The following is a 6,759-nucleotide window of genomic DNA, read 5'->3' as shown; positions in this document are numbered from 1 at the left end:
ATAGTAAATAAACAATTTTTTCACAGAGTTTAGTTTGATTATGATATTTATTAAATTCATTGCTATTTTCCACTTGTATCACATGTTTTGGAAAAAAATCCAGAAAGAGATTTCTACGAGGCTGAAACTTCAGAAGAATACATCCTTAAGTAGATTGAGTGACATTATCGAGAGATATTAATTTTATAATGATGCTTGGGAACTAATGGTTAATATAAATTTTAATACTATTTTTCACTTTTCATTGATTAATTTCAGGTGGAGCAATTGAAAAGAGATGTAAGAAGAACATCTGAAGAAAATGGTAATATTAATTTCCATACTAAAATATAACCTAAGTTTGGCCTATGCATAATGTTCCTTTAAATTTTAAAAGTGTCATAGACGCTAAGGTTTTTTTTAAAGTAAGCATATTTTAAGCATTTGTCAATTATGACTTGAATTGTACAATACTTCAACAAGAAACAATTACTATTATTAGTGCATCCTCACAACTTAATTACAACCATTCTACAGCTGAAAATATAAGATATTAATATATCTATACTACTTAAGACGGCCGATAACTTATAACTTTAATATCTTATATTTTCAGCTGTAGAATGGTTGTAATTTCTTGAGTGATGACCTTAAGGAGTAAACAAAGACTCACAAAACCAAAGGACATTTACATCAACAGACTGTTATAAATAATAATTAAGAAACAACACGAACTCCACTAAAAACGGGAGTGAAATCAGGTGCTCTGGAAGGGTAAGCATTTCCTGCACCATATACGGCACCCGCCGTGTTATTTCTTTGTTCAGCTCGGTAATGATGGAAAGTTATCATGACTGAGGAAGAATATCAGATATGATTTCTGACACACTTTTGTCATAATGGCCAATCAGCTCATGATTACGACCATAAAATTTCTTGAGTGATGACCTTAATTTGATTGATTTATAGCCCTGTCTTAGCAACTTTTGAGAAAGCAGTATTCCTCGTTCAACAAAATCAACGTACTTTGAGCTAGCTCTAGAGTAACATATCAATTGAGACACATATACTCCATATGCTGGTGCCGCTTGGATGTTGCTACACAGAAATGGAAAGTTGACAATAGGAAAATTAAAATCTTCGCGTTTGTTATAAATTTGGGCAAACTTAAGGAAGAGACTGATTTCATTGAGCTGCATCTCCTCTGAAACCATACAAAGTACGAAAGATGTGTGATATGATGTAAAAATGTTTTGTTTTTGTCCTTTGTAAAATTGTCTTTGAAACAATCTTTTTCCTCAAAAAATGCCATTTTTTCAAGAAAATAACTCAATTGAGAGCCTGTTATTAATCCGTGTAGTATATCACAGCTTAAGTGCATGTGTGACATAAAATATTGTCCTCCATGAAATATTGTCTTTCACACAAATTTTCATATAAATATTGTCCACAGACAGTATTTCATTATGAAATCGATAGTTAATTAGATGGCGTCTGGACTAAAATATACACGAAATGAACCTATATTATAATTATCTACCCCATGCTCTGTAAACTGTTTATTTTAGACTTTTGATAGTTTGGATAAATGTTTTACATTGTTGTAATTCAAATATGAGAATTTGAGTCAAATCGGTGACCATAATTTTGACAGCTAGTGCCCCTTTAAAACATTAAAAGGATAAAAGGAAAATAAGACATTCCAAAAGACCACTCCTACCAAAAACAATAGACCCTTCTCCAAAATTAATCATGATACATGTAATCACTGGCAACAAATGGTCAAGATATCCAGACTTGTTACAGACACAAATGTGATGGGTACAAGCCTTTAAATCAGTTTGAAGAGTTATACTTTCTGTTTAAACATTGCTTTTATTTGATTGACATGTAAATGACTTGGTGTTCACAAAAGGCTGTATGGACAAGATCTTAGATCAATTGTTTACCTGATCAAAGTTATAATTTCTTGCTTTTATGTTGATACCTATAACACTACATGTTCAATTTTCAGAGAGAATTAGAGAAGAATTATCTTCCAAAAGACAGAAGGTAAGAAGGTGTTTTGGAATTACAGTACAAACAAAATGGTTCAGTAATTAATTACTCATGGTTGTGATTTTTGTAAGTCCCCTGTGAAAGATCGGGATTATAATCTGCCAACATAAACTACTTGTATAAAGATTCATGTTTCCATAGGTAGAAGACTAGGATGCTTCATGCCCTATGTACATATACACTATGTTATGAAGTTTCCTTCTGTTATGTGTCAATTGTAAAAATAATTGTGGTGTATGGAATGATTGTTAGATGTTCGTGTCTGTCTACTTTAGTATTCCTGACTTGGTTCAGGTATTTTCTTATAAATGAAGAATTGGATCGATCTCTTTATTAGATATATAAAATGATTATTAGGTGAACATGTTCACCTGGCATTGTTCATCTTATGACCATGACTATTATCTTTATGGAACCTTAATAATGTCAAGTCTGACATACCAGTAAGGCCTTAATCTAAGACATTCAACATAATTTCAAATATATCAAGAAAACAAGCACTAAGACATACCAGTATTTGGTCTTCATCAGCTGTTACAATATTACTTAAGAGTTATCTTTCTTGATTTTATTTTGTCATTTGGCAGAAGCAACTGTTGATTTTTTGTGTCAGTGTAAACTTTTTTTTCTTTTTTTTTTTTTTTTAAATTTTATACTTCTTATTGTAGGCAGAAGTAGACCATGCTAAGATTGAGAGTCTTTTACGCTCAGAGAAGGAAAAGGTTTGCAAAATTATGTTATTTTTTTTAAGCAAGAAATAGTGAATATATTGAACCAAATAAGGCTGAGTTACATAGTGTTTTGCGTTTAATGTACGTCATCTTTTTGTAATTTTTCATTTCTTCCATGGCTTTGTCAGTATGTTTTTGACTTAGGTGTTTGACCTTGATGCCTTATACCTTGTATACAGCTGATACCTCATATTATGAAGTTCCCTTTTGTCGTTCATCAGTTGTCCTTGATCTAAATTTCATTGTTCAGTGACTGCTTGAAATTTTGTAAAGTGAAATGCATATAAGTAATTGGATGACTGTATTTGGGTTCAAGTTCTTAATTTAATTTGTTTATGTTGAAAAAAGTACATTTCCAATGCATGTTTCTGGAAAATTATAATTTGAATTGAAATACAACTCTACAACTTTAAATTACAAAAATACTTTACCTAAGATTCAACTAAAAAAAATGCAGAGAAAAGTCTTTTTAGATTAATTGATGGAGACAACAATAGTTCATAGTTTCTGTTTTGATCATGATGACCCCAGTGACAAGGATAATTGATCAACTTTATTTGAAGAAGAATCTTTATTTGGTATTTTTGTTTTGTTTCTAAAAAATAAAATATAAAAGGTGAAAATATGCAATACAGAAGATTATTTGGTTAAGATATGAAATTGCAATATAATGAACAAAATTATTTAACATAATTATTTTAAAGTGACCCATTTTACTATTATTAATTCAAATTTAGCTAATCTTTGGGACTATGAAGTGCTTAATTATACTCTGAAAGATTGCAATTCATGCAATTGTCAGCAAAAGTGCTTTACTGTGGATTAATTTATTTTCGTGGGTATCAATTTTAATTTTTTATGTGGATTAAGGAAAACTTTCATGGTTGTGGATATTCAATTTGTGGTTTTCATAAAGTCTGCATACAAGCAACTGGGAAAATGTGTAGTTCCTTTTAATCTACCAATAAAATCTATAAAAAAATGTATCTAATAAAGTTACAAGCTTCTGTCAAAGTTTGGTAAAGATAAGGGATGATTTATGAATCTAATAAATGAAAGATTATTTAAAAGAAGAACTTCACCTAATACCAGAAGTAGATTGAGTGACATCATTGAGAAATGTTAATTTTATAATGAAGCTAAAACAAACTAATGGGTAATAAACATTTTCCTACTATTTTTCACTTCTCATTTATTATTTCAGGTTGAGAAATTGAGGTGGTTAGAGGAAGAAAGGGGTAATTTTAATTTTCATACTAAGTTTGGCCAATGCTATGTTCCTTTAAAAATTAAAGTGTCATAGATTAGCTGAGTTCTATTAAAAGTAAGCATATAAGGATAATCTTTATACCTTAAAAACTAAAAAAAAAATAATAATCGAAGAAGGCAAACCAGTTAATATTAAGAATTATCTCTTCATCTGTATATCTCCACGTTAAAGAAAATGTATTACTTATCAACGATGGCTATAAATTACATGTTCATTGGTATACACATCTTATTTAGCCTTAATGTAACTCTATTGTAATCCATGACCCCCTTGGTCAATGTACGGCCTTCAACAATGAGCAAAGCCCATACCGCATAGTCAGCTATAAAACACACCGAAATGACAAATGTAAAACACTTCAAACGAGAAAACTAATGGTCTAATTTATGCTTAAATAGTGAACAAAAAAAATATATAACCACTGAATTACACGCTTCTGTCTTCGGACAGGCACATACAGAATATGGCAAGATTAACATGTTAGCGGGCACCCAACCAACCCCTAACCTAGGACAGTGGTGTAACCGTACATTGAATGTCGTATGGTAAACACTTTCAAAAATGATATCAAATTAGAAATCAGACCTGTGTATCTGTATGCTCAGCCAGTGATATTTGCATCTCGAGTAATTGTGTTTTCCTACAAATTTACACTTTCGTATACATAAGGATGTTTTTTTTCGTATGTACAAAATACCTCCAAGAGTGTTTCGACAATACAACAGATATTATGGGTTGCTGTCTGCATGTTATGGTGGTAAATTATTTTTTTAAAACATGTATATTGGTTAAAATCATATTAAAGCATAATTTAATACATGCAAAATTCATTGACAAACACAATATTGTCGCAACGAAGCGTACCGTATAAAAAGCTGTTATGAAAGGGAAGACACTTTTAAACTTGTATTTTTTTGTTTCTAGATACAACATAAACCAACGATCTTTATAAATTTGTTAATTTTAAACTATGAAATTTTCAAAAATGTATGTTTTAAAACTATGATGCACGAGAAACATTAAGTTTTGATGTTTAAAAATACCAGGCCGTTTTATCATTGATATTGTCGTGCGTTTTGTGATGTTTGTGTACAAAAATGTCACATATTTCAAAAAACTTTAGTAAGTAATGAGTATTATGGCAAAGAATATATTGGAGCAAAATATCTGAAGAATGGATATTGGATTTTCTATAAAAGTGGTCATTCTTTACTGTCTGAACTCAGTGGTACACGGTGTGTTCGATTTGAATGCATCAACGTCCAGATTCATCTGTATCCGGGTTATACAGGGTGAAAATTAATCATACATGTACTCAGGCAACAAATGGTCAAGATATCCCGACTTGGTCAGGCACAAATGTGATGGGGTACAAACCTTTAAATCAGTTTGAAGAGTTATACTTTCTGTTTAAACAGTGTAAATGTAAATGACTTGGTGTTCACAAAAGGCTGTATGGACAAGATCTTAAATCAATTGTTAACCTGATCAAAGATATAATTTCTTGCTTTTATGTTGATACCTAACACTACATGTTCAATTTTCAGAGAGAATAAGCAGATCACTTCATGCTGAAAGACAGAAGGTAAGAAGGTGTTTTGAAATTACAGTTCAAACAAAATGGTTTAGTAATTAATTTAATACTCATGGTTGTGATTTTTGTAAGTCCCCTGCAATTTATGCAATTGTCAGCAAAAGTTCTTTACTGTGGATTAATTTTATTTTCCTGGGTATAAATTTTATGTGGATTTAAGGAAAACTTTCATGTTTGTGGATATTCAATTTTGTGGTTTTCCTAAAGTCTGCATACAAGCCACTGAAAAAATGTGCTGTTCTTTTTACATTTAAGTTTGTGGTTCCCTTCTTTACCAATAAAATAAAAAAGTATATTTAACAAATTAACAAGCTTGTGTCCAAGTTTGGTAAAAATCCAGGAAGGGCTATGAATCTAATATTAAATGAATGATTATGTAATGGGGAAATTTCACCTTAATAGAAGTAGATTGAGTGACAACTGCATTGAGAGATGTTAATTTTATAATGAAGCTAAAACAAACTAATGGGTAATATATATTTTCATACTATTTTTCACTTCTCATTTATTATTTCAGGTTGAGCAATTGAAAAAAGAAAAAGGCAAGGAAGAGGAAGAAAAGGGTAATTTCAATTTTCATAAAAAAAAATAACCCAAAATTGGCCAATGCAATATTCCTTTAAAAATTAAACTGCCATAGATTAGCAAAGTTCTTTTAAAAGTAAGCATATGCTAAGCATTTGTCAATCATCTTTAGATTCATGACTTGAATTGTACATGCTTTTGCGCATGCTCAGTAGACGTACTGTTACGGTTTAGGGTGTAGGCTGTAGGTTTGTATATACGACTCTATCGGGCTACTCAGTAAACACTCATTTCTATTTACGCGTTCGTCGTTTACTGTTAGCCAACGCGTATACAAAGACATTTGATGAACACTGTGTATACTTATATATTGTTATTGTATTACATATTGTTAGTAAGGTATCTGGGAAAAATAGTATAGAGTTCGTCTTCATTGTTTGACCACGGGGGGTCCCCCGACTGAATGACTGTTCCCACCTTCTGTTTACTCTTATTTCACACGTTCCTGCTTTATTACCTTGTTATTTTATTAGCGTTAGGCATATATATTGTAACCGGGGCCCATCCATGCTAAGAGTATGCTTAGATAAGTCCCGTTTGTC

The 6,759-nt window shown here is 31.1% G+C and overlaps 1 long non-coding RNA gene across 1 annotated transcript; it reads left to right on the top strand.

Annotated features, from left to right (window-relative positions):
* Window positions 1-1,992: 1,992 nt before the first annotated feature.
* LOC143056703 (uncharacterized) lies at window positions 1,993-5,625 on the top strand. The gene is made up of 4 exons (XR_012972469.1): window positions 1,993-2,031; window positions 2,706-2,759; window positions 3,973-4,006; window positions 5,586-5,625. It is a non-coding gene; the product is annotated as an uncharacterized LOC143056703 (long non-coding RNA).
* Window positions 5,626-6,759: the final 1,134 nt, after the last annotated feature.

This window comes from Mytilus galloprovincialis, chromosome 13 (assembly GCF_965363235.1).
Source record: "Mytilus galloprovincialis chromosome 13, xbMytGall1.hap1.1, whole genome shotgun sequence".
Classification (NCBI taxonomy): Eukaryota; Metazoa; Mollusca; class Bivalvia; order Mytilida; family Mytilidae; genus Mytilus; species Mytilus galloprovincialis.
The sequence above is the reverse complement of the archived record's forward strand: the minus strand, read 5'-3'. Positions and strand labels throughout refer to the sequence as shown.